Source organism: Littorina saxatilis, linkage group LG16 (assembly GCF_037325665.1).
Source record: "Littorina saxatilis isolate snail1 linkage group LG16, US_GU_Lsax_2.0, whole genome shotgun sequence".
NCBI lineage: Eukaryota > Metazoa > Mollusca > Gastropoda > Littorinimorpha > Littorinidae > Littorina > Littorina saxatilis.
This window is the reverse complement of record NC_090260.1, coordinates 33,606,002-33,625,180: the sequence shown is the minus strand read 5'-3', so window position 1 is coordinate 33,625,180 and position 19,179 is coordinate 33,606,002. Positions and strand designations below refer to the sequence as shown.

At 40.8% G+C, this 19,179-nt stretch overlaps 1 protein-coding gene across 1 annotated transcript in view; it reads right to left on the bottom strand.

Moving 5' to 3' along the window:
* LOC138949968 (protein draper-like) overlaps positions 1-19,179 on the bottom strand; it is a 259,036-nt gene that overhangs the window by 178,288 nt on the left and 61,569 nt on the right. The window lies entirely within an intron of this gene.

The following is a 19,179-nucleotide window of genomic DNA, read 5'->3' as shown; positions in this document are numbered from 1 at the left end:
CCGCGTGTCAAGAGAGTAATTATCACAAGCATTATAAAGAACCACAATGAAGCAGGCCTTTTGGGGAGGGGGTGCGGGGAGGGGGGATGTCTCTGTAGCTCAGTGATTGTGTGTGCTTGTGTGTGTGTGTGTGTGTGTGTGTGTATGTTTGTGTGCGCGTGCGCGTATGTGTGAGTGTTAGCGTGCATGCGCGCGCTCATGTGTGAATGTATGTGTGTCTGTGAACGATTCACGCCACTTCTTTACTTGTTGTTCTGTGTGCAAGTTGTCGACATAGTACTGGACTTCCCCGAGCAGCTGCTCGTGACATGGACGATAGCAAGGGGTACGGATACATCATACGAAATGTGACCCAGACCGCCCAGCTGACGGGCACCTACCTCGCCCCCCGCGACACCTTATACCACTGTCCACAACTCGTCAGCACGGCGGAGATCTTCATACCAAAGAACCACAACATCACCACCCGATCGGAACAATTTGCAGCGCGTTTCCACGGCCTCAGTTTAGCACTTGTCGTCCATCAAATCTGGGACGTTCCTCCTCCTGCCCCTCCGGTACGCCCAACGACAACCACCACCACCACAGCCACCTCGGCCAACGCCGCCGATTCCAACCGTCTTCAACCGACCACAGCTTCGGAGGTGTCGGCACACCTGCAAAGTCTCAGACCACACAGGCGCCGCATTTGTTGGTCGGAGGATTGGTAGCGGGGGCGGTCGGGGCGCTGTCCATGCTCGTGGCAGGCGTCTACCTGGCTACGAGGCGGGGCAAGACTGGCGGAGGGGGGGTCCATCTCACTCGGGAAGCCCTGGCGAGTCTTGCCCCCCCAGAGAGCTCGGCAGCTCCTTCCGCATCTGAAGCCGCATCCTCAGGCTACTTTGAAGGCCCCTCCTCAACCGCCTCGACCTTGTCCTCGTCAGACGTCGAGGAGGAGGATGTTCGGACATAGAATCCGTGTCTGAGGCGTAGCAGATGTGAGGCTGTTTTATGTCGTACGATTTTTTGTTTTTACATAAATAACAAAAAACACAAGAAACTAAGTCCATCTCACGATGAACACGAGCCGAAATCATATGCACTCGACTTATGAAAATAGAAAGAAATCAAATACGACGAAGAGAAGAACAAGTTTGAAAGTACCATTGAACTTCCATGTCGGCGTGTGGCTGAGCTTAAAATAGGAATGTTGTTGCAATCTGTTTTTGTTGAAAATTGTGGTAGTTGTTATGTATTATCTTAAGAGCAAAGGAATGATGGGAAAGAAGAAAAAAAAACACAAAACAGGAATAATGTGAAAATAATGTTATTTCGAAATATCTCTTACAACAAAATCATAAAGGACAAACAGTATTGTGGAAAAAAATGTACGCATTAAATGTACAAGAAAAAATGTCTACACAAATAATGTAGCACCCGTGCACACCATTGTATTGAGATCAATGGTTAAAATAGTAAACGAAGTAATTGCTGTCGAGGACTTACAAAAAGATATTTAACAAAAGATTGATTGTTCAGTCATATAATTAATGACACATTTTTTGGGTAACCATCTTGGCTTAACCACTTGCACCAGAGAAAGTGAAATGTCACACAATGTCCTGAAAAGTTCAATATGAAGTGAACACAATGTGTTATATATCTATTGATAATAACACAATTGCATTTAATAAGTGGAAAATAGTGCAAAACATGACATGACAACTATACATTTTAATATGAAAAAAACATCATAATGCAACATGTACATGAAGAACCAAACTGGTATACAGTGAAAAATCATCAAGATGAGAATGTGAATGGACACCAACAATATTGTCAGATATGACATTTATGGGTTTATTTATGAACATGTATGTAATATGAGTACTTAATTAATGATGAAATGATGCTGTTATTAGTATGCATTAATTGACTGAAGTAGACTCGTATCGCGAAAAACATTATTATTGATTCGCATGCCTGTAGGACCATGATTATGGGGCCTGTACTGTTACCTGTAGAGCCGAGTCTCCACGCACTCACGTGCAACAGGTGAAACCTGAATGTCCATTTTTTGTAAGGTGAGCTGTTAGACTTGTCGCCAGTCACCTAAGCTGTTAGCTTCACTTGCCATTGAACATGTAAGAGGCAAGTCGGGGAAGATTCTTTGCTCGCGTGCTCAGGTAAACTATTTTTCATGATATGTTTTCGCTAAGGAACACTAGTATGTTTATGAATAGGAATTCTTAATATTCGCTGCTATGTTAACTTAAGTGTTCATTGTACTAGTTCTTAATCTGGATATTCTGAATAGTTGTTTAATGTGTGGATAAATAACTCGGACATGGATGGGAATTGATATTAGTATTGACAGTAGTTATTTAAGAATTCGTGTGTGTGTGGTTGAATGTAGAGTGTAATTACAGCCCAGGGTGAATGATGAGTGAATTGCTGTGTGTGTTATGCCTATGGAAATACTGACTCAAGAATTACTTTCACAGGAGTCTTCCCAGAGACAGAAGACGGAATTCGCGAGAGCTTGTTTGACCATTCAAGCAGACGCATGAAGAGATGAAGATGCACGAAGCAGAGCGACGTGATCTACTAACCGGACTTTACGGACCACGCCAGGAGTCGCCGCGTCGGCTGGGTGATGGAGAACGGATGAACTACACTACGCTGTTCTGGTGATGGGGTAACACATTAATTTACTCATCTAGAACCCTGGGCGTATTGTGTATATGTGTGTGAATCCTGAACGTTGATATATATGTACATGCTCTACCAGTGAGCTATATAAACATATTGAGCTCCACGTATTTTCTTTTATTGTTGGAATGAATCGGAGGAGAATAACGAATGCGTATAAATGAAATAGTAGCCTTCTGACTGACAGTCGGTATTTTAGATAATTCATTCCTGACAATTGGTGACCCCGTTTTCTCCAGTGTATGTGTCTTTAACAGATTGTAGACTGTTAACGCACACTTTTTGAAGATTTTTTCATTGTATGTTGTTTGCTTGACTACGTGTGTAAGCATATATCTGTAGGAATGTTGTTGCAGTGGTGAAGTGTTTTCATTAAGTAACTTTTACAGTATAGTGGTTTTGTATATTATATTATCACCATGAGTGACGATTGGGATTTGTGGATGTCTCGTGGGAAAGAGCTAGGTCTTAAAGACAAAGACTTAACCGGTTTTGTCCGTGAACAGCAAAACATGCTAGAGATGAACGGAAAGAAAAAAGAGAGACAGAAAAGAGCATGCAAAGCTAGAAAAAAGAAGGAGCTTGCCAGACTAGAAGTCGAAAAAGAGAAACTAGAAGTTGAAAAAGAAAAAGAGCAGACTAGGCAAAGCGAGTTAGATCTCGAAACGGAAAGGGTGAAAAGGGAGAGATCAGACGGTAAAGTTAGTCAGTCAAACAGTTCTGGACCTTTCCATCCAAAATTGCCTATGTTCGATGAAAACAAAGACGACATTGATGCATTTTTGTTTCGGTTTGAAACACACGCTTCGGCATGCGGCTGGGATAAGGGTAAATGGCCTGTCTACTTGGCTGCTTTATTGAAAGGTAGTGCCTTGTCGCTTTATCATTCAATTTCAGGAGAACAAACACTTTCGTGGGATGTATTGAAGTCTCATCTTCTTCGTAAGTTCCAATGCACTGAGGAAGGTTTCAGAGAGCGTTTCAGAGCTGTTCGTCCCGAGATGGGCGAGTCATTTTTAGCGTTTTTAACGCGCTGTCGTCATTTGCTCACCGATGGACTGAGTTGTCTGGTGTTTCCAACACTGCCGAAGGTTTACAAGACTTGTTTTTGCGTGAACAGATACTTCAGAGTTGTACAAAAGAGTTGGCCGTGTTCTTGAGGGAACGTCAGCTGGGTGACGTATCTGCATTATGTGAAGCAGCTGAACTTTACCGTGAAGCTCATCCCAACAAAACCTTAGCACGGAAATCAGATGTTTCTATATTTTCAGCTGGAGTTGGAGTTGCAGATTCAACAGGGTTTAACAACGGGGGCAGTGGTTCTCGGGGTTATCGAGGAGGCCGAGGTTCTTCGGGTACAGGTCGAGGACAACGCAGGGGTGCACGTAGAGGGACCATTAAACAGAGTGATGTCTGTAGGATCTGTGGGGGTCAAGGTCATTGTGCGAACCAGTGTGCTTCGTCTAAAAACTTTGCTGAAACATTTAGCTCCGCTGTTAGCGAACACGTTCTTGTTTCAGAGGGACAACCTGGCCTACATCTGGAAATTGGAACCATCAATGGTTTTCAGGGACAATCTTGCGGGACACAGGATGCACTACTGCTGGTGTGAAACGGGCTTTAGTTCGTGATGATCAGTTCACAGGGCAGGAGCAGCGTTGTCGGTCTTTTGGGGACACATTGAGACATTTCTTTTGGCTGAAGTGGTTGTGGACTCGCCTTATTTTGCAGGTGTTCTGACGTGTTGTGTCATTGACGATCCTGTGGCAGATCTTATTCTTGGGAACCTACCAGGTGTTGTTTCAGTATCTGGGGGATGTGTGGGCTCTATTGTTCCAGACGCTGTCGGACTAGTGGCTACCAGGCTACAAACGGAGAAAGCCAAAGGTTCAGTGAGACCGTTAAAATCGGTACCTTGTGTTTTTTACTGATGTAACTCCTGAGAAGTTAGCTGATATGCAAACCAAAGATGAATCACTTAAAGGCCCGGCAGGAGTATATAAGGAGCCTGACCTTCTGCGTTGGCAAATCATTTCAAACCTCTTGCAGGCAACGGACAAATACTGCTCCTACATTTTCTTTAATATCTCAGTTAAGCATGAGTTACGGTGTCAGATTTTTGTTCACACATCTGGTTTTCACACATTTACCGCCCTATGCACTTAGATAAGGTTAATTCTCCATAATAAAGAAGATATTTGTAAACAAACATTTCAATGGGGATCTTGTTCAAAGAAAAGGGCGGAGTCAACACTCTCCGACGTCACAGATTTACACCATGCGTTCCAAAAATAGCAAAACACGTGGCATGCGGCAATTTGGTTCCAAAACATGCTGTCTCAGGTGCATGTGTATTTGTTACATCGGATATGAAGAAAGAAATGCAACTAACCTTTACCACCAGTTGTGGCCTTGATAGGGTATTCCTGTGGGTTGGGATAAAGCTCTCTCACTAATTTGAGCACACAGTCGGGCATCATAAATTTTCTCGGTTAATGTTTACCCGTGTTGGATTGTCTTGATGTAAGGAAGACGTCTTTTTCGCCAAGTACAATGCACAATTCCAAGCACCGCGTCGGTCTAGCATGGACCAATACTTCTTGTAGAGTACTTTTCTAACGCCGGAATTCCTGCGGTGTGGCAATTGGCCTGTACCTAGCCACCTCTGGCGATGCCGGATTTGTCACACAAGGGCTGCAAAAACAAAAGGCACACTGGCCTACCCCAGAGGAGAGCACTGTACTAGGACCCGTGTCTCCGCTTTCACAATTGCCTCCAGGATCAGATAACCACGTCTGCACCCTAACGGTACTACACACACGAGAGACAGCCTAGCGCCTCTGTATCGAGGTCACACGATGATGGCCCAGCACCTCTTGGTACACAAGTCGAATCTTTTATTACACACCTTCGAGTTTCAAATGGCCACTGATTCTCAGTAAATAGTCTCCTTATTGCGTTCTCCTGGTCACTTAAAAGTTGAGAAGTGTTAAATCAAATTTCGCCATTTATTTCCACAGACAGAAAGAGATGTCAGTGCAATACAGCTTACAGACCGCAGCCTGGCCCTTACTAAGTTACTATCACCATCGGATGTTGGAATGTGAAACACTCAGGTTTTCCCGCCATCTGTCGACAACACTGATTGTGTTAGAGGCTCTCGCTGGGTGGAATAACAGACCGTGTTCCAAAGTATGCGTATACACTACGCAGATTATCACCGTTGACTTCGTCTACATGGTCCCGCTAACTATTATTACTGTCCCTGAAAGTGCCTCACAGGATGGGCAAGTTTACTTTCAAACAGAAAGGGGTAATCTAAACTCGGTTTGTTCTAAGTGGACATGGGAAACAAAGGGACTCGGATCTTGGGTCGCCCCTGGCAACACAAATGGAAGAATCCAGGATATGCAAATGGTCTTCTGCAGTTTATTCCAAGGTGGTAGGGGGTTGAAAGGGGGAACGAACGGGAGGGGGGAGGGCGGAGGGGACAGTGGTCGGTGGAGCTACTATACTAAGACTGCAGCAATGTAGACTGGTGATGTGAAATCATCACCCACACATTTCGAGGTACCCTCCCCCCTCACCATTCGGTTCACAAGCCTGTTTTTGTCCTTGGTCAGTTTGAAAATGATTGGTTTGTTCAAGTATTCCGCCAAAAAATGCGCCAAGATTTCCCTCCTCATTTTAGTGGTGTTTGACGCTTGCCCCACTCACTTAGTCAGAGTCTGATGCAAAAATTGACTCCAGAATTCTGTTCATTGACGTTGTGACGTACTAAACTTGTTTATTGTTCTCGGTTTTGGCTGTGATTCTGTGTTGGTTTTCTGTTAATATCAGCGAAAGTACCATCATAGCGGTGACTGAGTTACAGCAACCAAGACTAAGTTTCATTTTGTCCGTTTGACTAGCCTGACATCTACAGCCTTGACATTGTTATTCTGTTTCTCTCTGTGTGACTGATTTCTTTGACACAAAGGTTCTCTGTGTGAAAGTTAAATTGTATTGTAAATATAAAACAAAATACGCAATCAATATGCAAGATATCACAAATGTTCAGAAACGAAAATATGTGAAAAACTCTGAAGAAGCTGAAAAGAAGAAATGCTGCTCGCACAGACAGAAAGCCAGATGGTAAAATTCAGTTTAGCGGTGAGAGAGAGGAAATTTAATCTTATTTACGCCCAAGTTCAAAAGGTTAAAACATTTTTGGGAGAAGGAAATCCAAACAAAGAGCTTGTGGACACTATCTTGTGCTTTTTTTTATTGACAAAAACATTGAAGCTGATTTATTAGAGCGCCCTGGTGCCCCCGCGTCCCCAGTGCACTTTGGCCTGTTCGTGTTTACATCGCGTGCCACGCGTTGTGCTATTTTTGCTAAGCCCCGCCCCTTTTTCTGTTGCATTATGGGAGAGGCCGGATTGGCCGTGACGTGTTTAAGAAGTGCTTCGAGCAAGTTCAGAAGGAATCGCAGGTCTCAGATCAGAGCAAACCTTACTTCATCATGAAAGATGGGTTACTTCACAGAGCGTTTTGTGAAAAGACTGAGGTCGTCTTTCAAGTTGTTGTCCCTACTTCTTTGAGAGAACAAGTTCTCCATACCGCCCATGACGCTCTCATGTCGGGTCACTTCGGTACCAGAAGAACGTTAAAGAGGATCTTGACCCAATTTTTTTGGCCAGGCGTCAGGCGTGACGTAGGCAAGTATTGTACAACGTGCGATGTGTGTCAGAAAACGTCTTCCAAGGGTCGCGTTCCCGCTGCTCCTCTTCAGAAGATGCCGCTTATCGACGTTCCTTTCAAGAAGATCTGTATTGACTTGGTCGGTCCTTTTAAACCTGTATCTTCGACTGGATTCCGGTACATTCTGACGATAGTGGATACAGCGACTCGTTTCCCCGAAGCAATTCCATTGAAGCAGATTGATACTGTTTCTGTTGCTGAAGCACTGTTTTCAGTTTTCTCGAGGATGGGCTGTCCTCAGGTCATTGTCTCTGACTGTGGAACGCAGTTTGTTTTTGATCTCATGATGGAGATATACAGACTTTTGGCAATCAAGTCGATCCACACTTCTCCTTACCATGCTCAAGCAAATGGGTTAGTCGAACGATTCAACGGAACTCTGAAGAGCATGTTGCAGAAGGTTGTCCAGGAGCGCCCAACTGACTGGGACAGATACGTTCCTGCACTCCTGTTTGCGTATCGTGAACTTCCAAATGTCAGTACAGGCTTTTCTCCCTATGAGCTTCTCTTTGGGCGCACTCCGAGAGGCCCAATGTCTATCTTAGCGGACTCATGGACAGGGAGGACTGATGGAGATGAAGCCAAACCTCTATATCAGTATGTCTTCGATTTGAAGAACAGAATCGCTGATACGTGTGCTCTAGCACAATCGAATGTTCGTGATGCTGCTCGTATTCACAAACATTACCATGACAGGAAGGCCAAACTTCGTACTTTTGTACCTGGGGATGAAGTTCTTGTACTCTTAACTGCTGACAGCAACAAGCTTCTCATGTGCTGGAAAGGTCCATTCAAAGTGATGGAGGTGGTTAGCCCTGTTGACTACCGCATTGACCTCAACGGCAAACACAAGGTGTTTCACGTCAACATGCTGAAGAAATATGAGAGACGAGTTGTGACAGCAGCTGTTGCTGTGGAAAGAGAGTTAAGTACTGGTCCAGTTCTTGATGACCAGGAATTCTCAACGTTAATGTCTAACTCTGATCAGAAGGCAGATGCGTGTTCGGATCACGTCTTGTCGGTCTTGTTGTCGGTCGAGGATATCTCAAACCGGAGGACGGGAAGGTCAAGAAGATTTTGTCTGTGATCAAACTCTTTGAACAAGAAGAAAAATGGCCCTGGAAGTCGGATCTGTTTGTTTAGGTACTGTATATATACAAGTAGTGACGTTGACACTTTGAGTGGGACTTATTGTGTATGCAATGTATTATCATGGATGATAACATTTGTATGGTGTTATCGAGTTAAGAAATGAGAAATCTTTTATGCAGCTTTCTACTTGAAGTGGGGGGCATTGTCAGATATGACATTTATGGGTTTTATGTATGAACATGTATGTAATATGAGTACTTAATTAATGATGAAATGATGCTGTTATTAGTATGCATTAATTGACAGAAATAGACTCGTATCGCGAAAAACATTATTATTGATTCGCATGCCTGTTGGACCATGATTATGGGGCCTGTACTGTTACCTGTAGAGCCGAGTCTCCACGCACTCACGTGCAACAGGTGAAAAACCTGAATGTCCATTTTTTGTAAGGTGAGCTGTTAGACTTGTCGCCAGTCACCTAAGCTGTTAGCTTCACTTGCCATTGAACATGTAAGAGGCAAGTCGGGGAAGATTCTTTGCTCGCGTGCTCAGGTAAACTATTTTTCATGATATGTTTTCGCTAAGGAACACTAGTATGTTTATGAATAAGCATTCTTAATATTCGCTGCTATGTTAACTTAAGTGTTCATTGTACTAGTTCTTAATCTGGATATTCTGAATAGTTGTTTAATGTGTGGATAAATAACTCGGACATGGATGGGAATTGATATTAGTATTGACAGTAGTTATTTAAGAATTCGTGTGTGTGTGGTTGAATGTAGAGTGTAATTACAGCCCAGGGTGAATGATGAGTGAATTGCTGTGTGTGTTATGCCTATGGAAATACTGACTCAAGAATTACTTTCACAGGAGTCTTCCCAGAGACAGAAGACGGAATTCGCGAGAGCTTGTTTGACCATTCAAGCAGACGCATGAAGAGATGAAGATGCACGAAGCAGAGCGACGTGATCTACTAACCGGACTTTACGGACCACGCCAGGCCGGTCGCCGCGTCGGCTGGGTGATGGAGAAACAGATGAACTACACTACGATGTTCTGGTGATGGGGTAACACAAGTTAATTTACTCATCTAGAACCCTGGGCGTATTGTGTATATGTGTGTGAATCCTGAACGTTGATATATGTACATGCTTTACCAGTGAGCTATATAAACATATTGAGCTCCACGTATTTTCTTTTATTGTTGGAATGAATCGGAGGAGAATAACGAATGCGTATAAATGAAATAGTAGCCTTCTGACTGACAGTCGGTATTTTAGATAATTCATTCCTGACAAATATGAAGTCTTGAATGGGTTCCAAGTTATTTTGAAACTAAACAAGAAGAGCAAACGCTCGATCGAGTCACTTTCGCAGTTCTGAATATTATATGAGGCATCAGATGGACAGGAAGAAATTGCTATTCACAACACAATACAGATGTAAATAATTTGATGTAAAGAATAATCCTATAAAGTTTGAATCAAATCCGATGAATAGTTTCAGAGATATGATATTTCAATTTTTTTCCTTCAAGACATACCTGTGACCTTGAAAAAGGTCAAAGGTCACCAAAGCAGACGTCAAAGTGTAGAGGTCACTGGGAGTCACGTTCACATAAAATTTGAGCCCGGTCACTTTTATAGTTTCCGAGAAAAGCCCAACGTTAAGTTGTGTGTTGCCGAACAGAAAAGGCTAGTTATCTCCCTTGTTTTTCTGATAACGTTCGTAAAAGGCTACAGATGTAAATACTTTGATGTAAAGAATAATCCTACAAAGTTTCAATCACATCCGATGAACTTTGTCAAAGATATAAAATGTCTAATTTTTCCTTTGACGCTGACCTGTGACCTTGAAAAAGGTCAAAGGTCAACGAAACCATCGTTAAAGTGTAGAGGTCATTGGAGGTCACGACTAAACAAAATATGAGCCCGATCGCTTTGATAGTTTCCGAGAAAAGTCCAACGTTAAGGTGGTGTCTACGGACGGCCGGCCGGACGGCCGGCCGGACGGCCGGCCGGCCGGACAGACTAACACTGACCGATTACATAGAGTCACATTTTCTCAAGTGACTCAAAAAGTATTACCACAATGACAAAAAGATAACTTTATAACATACTGCATAGATTCATGGCAAGAAAGGCAATGCAAAAAAGAAATGAAATCATTTTGTGACATTACAAGTAAACATAATCAAGATGTGAAATCCAACAATCAAAATAAAGTGAAGGTAGTCAAAAACATGCAGCAAATACTTTGTATAAGGTCAACATAATGGCCATTTCCTGTGTACGTTTCTCAATGTGATACTGACAATCCATAATGAAAACTCCATGGACATAGCATTGACAATTGCCTGAGGATTTCATAAAAGATATGAAGTCAAACGCCTTACATGTTTTGTTCCAAATAAAGGACATTGTGATAACACAGAGACAATTAACAAAATGCTGATGCTAAAGTACAGGCACTTAAAAGTATGTAACAGATTGTGTAAGATTAACATGAATACTGGGGTCTTCTGTAGTGTTCCAAAATAATCCTTGCAATCACTTTAACACCATGGAGAAAAAAACCCACTGTTGACTGCAACACAATTTAGATGTGTGATTTTTCATGGACACCAACAATATGAAGTCTTCAATGTGCTCCAAGTTATTTTAAAATAAAAAAAAGTATTACCACAACAACAAAAAGATAACTTTATAACATACTGCATACATTGATGGCAACGAAGGCAATGCAAAAAAGAAATGAAATTATTTTGTGACATTACAAGTAAACATAAACAAGATGTGAAATCCAACAATCAAAATAAAGTGAAGGTAGTCAAAAACATGCAGCAAACACTTTGTATAAGGTCAACATAATGGCCATTTCCTGTGTACGTTTCTCAATGTGATACTGACAATCCATAATGAAAACTCCATGGACATAGCATTGACAATTGCCAGAGGATTTTATCAAAGTAAGCTATGAAGTCAAACGCCTTTCCCGTTTTGTTTCAAGTAAAGGACAATATGATTACACGCAGACAATGAACAAAATGCTCAATGCATACCTTCAGGAAAGTGAATTGAACACAACTAAGATGAAACTACTGTCATCACGTCACAAGTAAACAATGAAAATGCAGAATGCTAGAATCCAAATGTTACAAAGTAAATAAAAGTATTCAAAAAAAATACTAACGAGTTTGTTTAAGATAAACATGAAGGCTATTTCGTCTGTATTCTTGATAATGTGATGTTGACAATCCATGATAGTCAGATCACGTTTGCTCAATGCTGCGTGAATCATGTAAACTGTGTCAAAACATGATTACACTGCCCGCTAAAAAAAAATCCAACATACAAGGAATGGTAACATATTATCATCAACGTTGCATATGAAGTTACCAATAAACTCCTTAAAGTTACGTTTAAACACACAAATAATGTGTTCACATGGAGAAATGTGTTCACATGGAGAAACTTGAAAAAAACCCTGCTGCATACATTCAGTGCAAAAAACAAATGTAACTGAAACAAGTAGCGTAAGGCGAAATTACTACATTTAGTCAAGCTGTGGAACTCACAGAATGAAACTGAACGTAGTCCGCCGCTAGTGCAAAAGGCAGTGAAAGTGACGAGCCTGTTTGGCGCGGTAGAGATTGCGCTGTGCTTCATAGCACGCTTTACTGTATCTCTCTTCGTTTTAACTTTCTGAGCGTGTTTTTAATCCAAACATATCATATCTATATGTTTTTGGAATCAGGAACCGACAAGGAATAAGATGAAATTGTTTTTAAATCGATTTCGGAAATTTAATTTTGATCATAATTTTTATATTTTTAATTTTCAGAGCTTGTTTTTAATCCAAATATAACATATTTGTGTTATTTAGTATAAATATAATTTAAACTCTCTTTTTACTGTGCCTGTGACTGGTGGGTACCACCAGTCACAACCCCTCGGTCTGCATGCTTTTATGGTGCATTTGTGTCTTAAATTGTGAGCTGATGTCAATGTTTGACTGACAAGCAGTGGGCCGCTCACTTGGCTTTTTACCTGCGCCCGCGTCGCAGCAGCGCTCTTCACTTGCTCTTACCGCCTCTGCCCCATCCACCTCCCTTGTTTGTTATAGCTGGCTGCGCTTTTTCATAATTTTGTACCGAAGGATTATGTATACGTTCTGTGAAATGTTATGTGTACCTTATATGGAAAACGTATTGTTGTTATTGTGTAATAGGGGTGCTAGTTTTAAATTTGTTAAACCCCAAGTGTTCTTAAATAATATGTGATTTTTGTCCCTATGAAATTAAAAAACTTGCCTTCGGTTTTTGACACCCAAAAGGAACTTCTTGTCACATGAATTTTATGGTTGTGGTTGTGATGGTGTGTGTGTGTGTGTGTGGGTCTGTATGTGTGTATGGGTGTGTGTGTGTGTGTGTGTGTGTGCGTGAGTGTGTGTGGGTGTGAGTTAATGTGTTGTATCCTTCTATGAGTGCGTGTGTGTGAGCGTGCTTGGTTGCGTAAAAGTACTAGTTTAAAATCCAAATATAACATATGTATATGTTTTTGGAATCAGAAAATGACGAAGAATAAGATGAAATTGTTTTTGGATCGTTTAATAAAAAAATAATTTTAATTACAAGTTTCCGATTTTTAATGACCAAACTCACTCATTAGTTTTTAAGCCACCAAGCTGAAATGCAATACCAAACCCCGGCCTTCGTCGAAGATTGCTTTGCCAAAATTTCAATCAATTTAATGGAACAAGAAGGGCAAAGCCCATACGACTCACATGCTTGACCTTGACATGACCTTGACCTTCAGCTAAACCTAGCAATGACATCATACACTAAGAACTGCTTTACACATTTTTCCTACCAAAATATATGTGACCTTGACCCAAGGTCAAGGTCATCCAAGGTCATGCAACACAAAGCTGTTAATTCAAGACATAGGAAGTACAATGGTGCTTATTGGCTCTTTCTACCATGAGATATGGTCACTTTTAGTGGTTCACTACCTTATTTTGGTCACATTTCATAAGGGTCAAAGTGACCTTGACCTTGATCATATGTGACCAAATGTGTCTCATGATGAAAGCATAACATGTGCCCCACATAATTTTTAAGTTTGAAACAGTTATCTTCCATAGTTCAGGGTCAGGGTCACTTCAAAATATGTATACAATCCAACTTTGAAGAGCTCCTGTGACCTTGACCTTGAAGCAAGGTAAACCAAACTGGTATCAAAAGATGGGGCTTACTTTGCCCTATATATCATATATAGGTGAGGTATTAAATCTCAAAAACTTCAGAGAAAATGGGAAAAATAGCTGTTTTTTAGACAACATTTATGGCCCCTGCGACCTTGACCTTGAAGCAAGGTCAAGATGCTATGTATGTTTTTTGGGGCCTTGTCATCATACACCATCTTGCCAAATTTGGTACTGATAGACTGAATAGTGTCCAAGAAATATCCAACGTTAAAGTTTTCCGGACGTCCGGACGACTCGGGTGAGTACATAGACTCACTTTTGCTTCGCATGTGAGTCAAAAATGAGGGTGTGACAGTGCCGCCTCAACTTTTACAAAAAGCCGGATACGACGTCATCAAAGGCATTTCTCGAAAAAATGAAAAAAAACGTCCGGGGATATCATTCCCAGGAACTCTCATGTCAAATTTCATAAAGATCGGTCCAGTAGTTGCTCTACACACACACACACAGACAGACAGACGGACACACACACACACACACACCACGACCCTCGTCTCGATTCCCCCCTCTATGTTAAAATATTTAGTCAAAACTTGACTAAATGTAAAAAGATGAAAGTACTATCTGATAACACAAATTAGTACAATCAAGATCCAGAATGAAATATCAGAAATAAGATATGCTGCAACCAAAGCAAGATGATCATGAATCCTATTTCTTTTTTATGTTGCGCAGCGTGTTGCTCTGTCCTCCACGACGCCGTCCTTTTCCCAGCGTAGGTCGCGTCTTCTACATCCGCTTTGATTGTGTACGCATGCGCAGGTATTCATCGTCTGCTGTTCGAGTCAAAAGTTGAAAGCAAAGTAATCCTGTAAGCCTGCCACTTATTTATAAAAAAGAAACGTTTGATACTTTTACCAAACAGTTAGTATAATGCACGCTCTACCTGTATTCGTCTTTAAATTCTGCAAGACTGAAGCGAAAGAGGTCTGTCTCAGTTTTGTGGTCAGTTTGTTGTGTACATTTACACACGCACAACGAACAACACATGCACAGGCCCGGGGGAAGCTCTCCTTTCTTATGTCCGACCATAGACGTATACATGTAGTTTACATGTTTATTAGTCATCTATGTGATTGATTACGTGTATGATATGACGGAGAGTCGCATCGGTTTGATGCCGTGAACCTAACCGTGGCTGTGGCTGTCGTTTGAAGTAGCCTACTTCTTTATAAAGATTCATTTACATTCTACTTCTGACCAAGGCATGTTTGGTACCTACTGAATCCTTGTTGCGTGTAGTTTTACGTGGCACGTTGCCCAAAGTTGTATTCTTGAGGAGCATAAAATAAAACGTGTTACAAAGTTATCTCAAAACTCTGCAGTGACTGCTCGCGCAGCAGGTCAGCTAATTATAGCACGCAGCCTCCACAGACAGGTCCCGAGCCGAGACCATATGACTCGCCGCTCCTGCGGCTCGTCAAAAAAACAAGTCGCGTAAAGCGATAGCAACACATTTTACTTAAAATTAATATTAAAAGTCCCACGGTTTTTAACCATTAAGGACTTGAGTGTTTCTCCGCTTAACACACACACACACACACACACACACACACAAAAAAAGAAGGAGAGGATGGCAGGGTGTGGGGTTGAGATGATAATGCTCTGTGGAATTCGTTAAAATGAAAAGTAGTTAAGATGTTTCTTGGTAAGAATTATAAATCTGTATTCTATATCTTGAATAACGGGTTTGTAAAATGATTTTTTATTCAAACGAGTTAAAAAGTGGAACCTTTCAGGATCACCAATAAAAGCAAATAGATGAGCAAGTAAGAGGAACACGAACAATAAATCTCAAAACTTTAAAAAAATAAAAGGATTAAGATGTAAGCCACGAAGGCCGTGGTAATAAAAAACAAGTCGCGTAAGGCGAAAATACAATATTTAGTCAAGTAGCTGTCGAACTCACAGAATGAACGCAATGCAACGCAGCAAGACCGTATACTCGTGGTCCACCGCTCACGGCACAGGCAGTGAAATTGACAAGAAGAGCGGGGTAGTGGTTACGCTATGCTGCATAGCACGCTTTTCTGTACCTCTCTTCGTTTTAACTTTCTGAGCGTGTTTTTAATCCAAACATATCATATCTATATATTTTTGGAATCAGGAACCGACAAGGAATAAGATGAAAGTGTTTTTAAATTGATTTCGAAAAAAAAATTTTGATAATAATTTTTATATATTTAATTTTCAGAGCTTGTTTTTAATCCGAATATAACATATTTATATGTTTTTGGAATCAGCAAATGATGGCAAATAAGATAAACGTAAATTTGGATCGTTTTATAAATTTTTATTTTTTTTTACAATTTTCAGATTTTTAATGACCAAAGTCATTAATTAATTTTTAAGCCACCAAGCTGAAATGCAATACCGAACCCCGGGCTTCGTCGAAGAGTACTTGACCAAAATTTGAACCAATTTGGTTGAAAAATGAGGGCGTGACAGTGCCGCCTCAACTTTCACGAAAAGCCGGATATGACGTCATCAAAGACATTTATCAAAAAAATGAAAAAAACGTTCGGGGATTTCATACCCAGGAACTCTCATGTCAAATTTCATAAAGATCGGTCCAGTAGTTTAGTCTGAATCGCTCTACACACACACACACACACACACAGACACACGCACATACACCACGACCCTCGTTTCGATTCCCCCTCGATGTTAAAATATTTAGTCAAAACTTGACTAAATATAAAAATATGTACAGTTTGGCGACTAGTGAGCCAAGGGTGAGGATATGTTGTCTGGAGGGTAGTCGCTAGAATCAGGAGGGATGGCGGGAGCCACTCGACACAATTAGTCAATCTGTCAGCCTAACACTAAAAGTCATCGTCAAGAGTCGGAGGTGTCGGACATAGAATCCGTGTCTGAGACGTTACAGATTTGAGGCGAGGAAATCGCTCACACTTTTCAGCCAGTATTGCGTAGGAGCGGTTCCGCTTAGTAGGAATGCGCGCTTATTCAAGGGCCATGAACCCTAGTATTTAAACAAGTAGCGTAAGGTGAAAATACAATATTTAGTCAAGTAGCTGTCGAACTCACAGAATGAAACTGAACGCAATGCAACGCAGCAAGACCGTATACTCGTGGTCCACCGCTCACGGCATAGGCAGTGAAATTGACAAGAAGAGCGGGGTAGTGGTTACGCTATGCTGCATAGCACGCTTTTCTGTACCTCTCTTCGTTTTAACTTTCTGAGCGTGTTTTTAATCCAAACATATCATATCTATATGTTTTTGGAATCAGGAACCGACAAGGAATAAGATGAAAGTGTTTTTAAAACGATTTCGAAAAAAAAAATTTGATAATAATTTTTATATATTTAATTTTCAGAGCTTGTTTTTAATCCGAATATAACATATTTATATGTTTTTGGAATCAGCAAATGATGGAGAATAAGATAAACGTAAATTTGGATCGTTTTATAAATTTTTATTTTTTTTTACAATTTTCAGATTTTTAATGACCAAAGTCATTAATTAATTTTTAAGCCACCAAGCTGAAATGCAATACCGAACCCCGGGCTTCGTCGAAGATTACTTGACCAAAATTTGAACCAATTTGGTTGAAAAATGAGGGCGTGACAGTGCCGCCTCAACTTTCACGAAAAGCCGGATATGACGTCATCAAAGACATTTATCAAAAAAATGAAAAAAACGTTCGGGGATTTCATACCCAGGAACTCTCATGTCAAATTTCATAAAGATCGGTCCAGTAGTTTAGTCTGAATCGCTCTACACACACACACAGACAGACAGACGCACATACACCATACCCTCGTTTCGATTCCCCCTCGATGTTAAAATATTTAGTCAAAACTTGACTAAATATAACAAGTCGCGTAAGGCGAAAATACAATATTTAGTCAAGTAGCTGTCGAACTCACAGAATGAAACTGAACGCAATGCCATTTTACTCGTAGCATCGTCAGGCCACCGCTCATGGCAAAGGCAGTGAAATTGACAAGAAGAGCGGGGTAGTAGTTGCGCTAAGAAGGATAGCACGCTTTTCTGTACCTCTCTTTGTTTTAACTTTCTGAGCGTGTTTTTAATCCAAACATATCATATCTATATGTTTTTGGAATCAGGAACCGACAAGGAATAAGATGAAAGTGTTTTTAAATTGATTTGGACAATTTAATTTTGATAATAATTTTTATATATTTAATTTTCAGAGCTTGTTTTTAATCGGAATATAACATATTTATATGTTTTTGGAATCAGCAAATGATGGAAAATAAGATAAACGTAAATTTGGAGCGTTTTATAAATTTTTTTTTTTTTTTACAATTTTCCGATTTTTAATGACCAAAGTCATTAATTAATTTTTAAGCCACCAAGCTGAAATGCAATACCGAACCCCGGGCTTCGTCGAAGATTACTTGACCAAAATTTGAACCAATTTGGTTGAAAAATGAGGGCGTGACAGTGCCGCCTCAACTTTCACGAAAAGCCGGATATGACGTCATCAAAGACATTTATCAAAAAAATGAAAAAAACGTTCGGGGATTTCATACCCAGGAACTCTCATGTCAAATTTCATAAAGATCGGTCCAGTAGTTTAGTCTGAATCGCTCTACACACACACACAGACAGACAGACAGACAGACACACACACACACACACACACACACACACATACACCACGACCCTCGTCTCGATTCCCCCCTCTACGTTAAAATATTTAGTCAAAACTTGACTAAATATAAAAAGGCGATTGCTCTCATGTATGGTTAGCTGGGAGCTCATGGGGCCCACGGCAGGCGTTTACGCATGCGCTAATGTCGGCCGGCTTTTTATATTTAGTCAAGTTTTGACTAAATATTTTAACATCGAGGGGGAATCGAAACGAGGGTCGTGGTGTATGTGCGTGCGTGTGTGCGTGCGTGCGTGTGTGTGTGTGTGTCTGTGTGTGTGTAGAGCGATTCAGACTAAACTACTGGACCGATCTTTATGAAATTTGACATGAGAGTTCCTGGGTATGAAATCCCCGAACGTTTTTTTCATGTTTTTGATAAATGTCTTTGATGACGTCATATCCGGCTTTTCGTGAAAGTTCAGGCGGCACTGTCACGCCCTCATTTTTCAACCAAATTGGTTCAAATTTTGGTCAAGTAATCTTCGACGAAGCCCGGGGTTCGGTATTGCATTTCAGCTTGGTGGCTTAAAAATTAATTTATGACTTTGGTCATTAAAAATCTGAAAATTGTAAAAAAAAAATAAAAATTTATAAAACGATCCAAATTTACGTTTATCTTATTCTCCATCATTTGCTGATTCCAAAAACATATAAATATGTTATATTCGGATTAAAAACAAGCTCTGAAAATTAAATATATAAAAATTATTATCAAAATTAAATTGTCCAAATCAATTC